Source organism: Bison bison, unplaced genomic scaffold (assembly GCF_000754665.1).
Source record: "Bison bison bison isolate TAMUID 2011002044 unplaced genomic scaffold, Bison_UMD1.0 scf7180017864366, whole genome shotgun sequence".
Taxonomy (NCBI): domain Eukaryota; kingdom Metazoa; phylum Chordata; class Mammalia; order Artiodactyla; family Bovidae; genus Bison; species Bison bison.
The window spans coordinates 1031592-1032424 of record NW_011494938.1 but is presented as its reverse complement, the minus strand read 5'-3'; the positions used below and the strand labels follow the sequence as shown (position 1 = coordinate 1032424).

General features: G+C 63.3%; 1 protein-coding gene across 9 annotated transcripts in view; it reads right to left on the bottom strand.

The window, feature by feature from the left end:
• SLC8A1 (solute carrier family 8 (sodium/calcium exchanger), member 1) overlaps positions 1-833 on the bottom strand; it is a 451994-nt gene that overhangs the window by 381231 nt on the left and 69930 nt on the right. For 2 of the 9 annotated variants that reach the window (XM_010855554.1, XM_010855556.1), the window contains exon 1: positions 642-827. The exons of the other annotated variants lie outside the window; for them this stretch is intronic. The gene's annotated coding sequence lies outside the window, so the exon portion shown is untranslated. Of the gene's footprint in view, positions 1-641; positions 828-833 lie in introns of those variants that run through there. 9 annotated transcript variants of the gene reach the window in all.

Sequence of the window (833 nt, the reverse complement as noted above, 5' to 3'; positions counted from 1 at the left end):
GCGGCGGCAAATTCCCCCACGATTCGCGGGGGCAAGCTGCCTGTGCGCGCAGCATCCCCAACGCACCCTCTAGCAGAGTGCCCAAAGGCTGGGACCCTGCAGCCCACTCCCCCCCACCCCCCGCTGCATCCTTCCCTCGCCTGTCCCCCCCGCCCCGGCCACACCTCCCTCCTTTCCGCAGTCCTTACTGAAGGAGCACCCAGGGCTGGCCGGAAAAGAGGAAACTCGCGAGTGTGGGCTTGGGGAAGACCCCAGGGATTACCAGGGGGACGGATGACCATGGAGCTGAGCCCAGTGGGTGGGGACGCCTGGATCCCCAGCAGCGCGGCATTCCGGGTGGACTTCGCTCTCAGCGCCCTGAATCCTCAAGCCCAAGGCGGTGCAGGGTGCAGCACCCCTCCTTAGCAGCCCTTTCTTCCTCCGGCAGGCGGGTACACTCAACGACCAGGCGCACCAGCCCGAGCAATTTCACTCTCCGAGCAGCGCGTACACCCCAGATATGGGTAGGGATACACACACACACACACAATTTAGGAGCCGGTCCTTTCCCAAAGCGGAGGGAAGTGGAGCCTTCTGAACAAATGGAAAATAGTTGGCGGTATCTGACCAAATCCCTTCAGCTGCCCATCAGAAGATCCTACCTGATTTGGGGGAGTGTGACTGGATCCTTCTCCGGTTCCTCCACGCTAGTAGGAAAGACGGCGCACTCCCTCCTTTTTAAATAGCTCCCGAGCTGGGAGAGGTCGCTCCCATCTTCGGGGGGAAGCACAAAGCGGACGGCGGGTGGGCTCCGATGCAGCGCCGGCGCGAGCAGGAGCGGCGGCGGCGGGCAG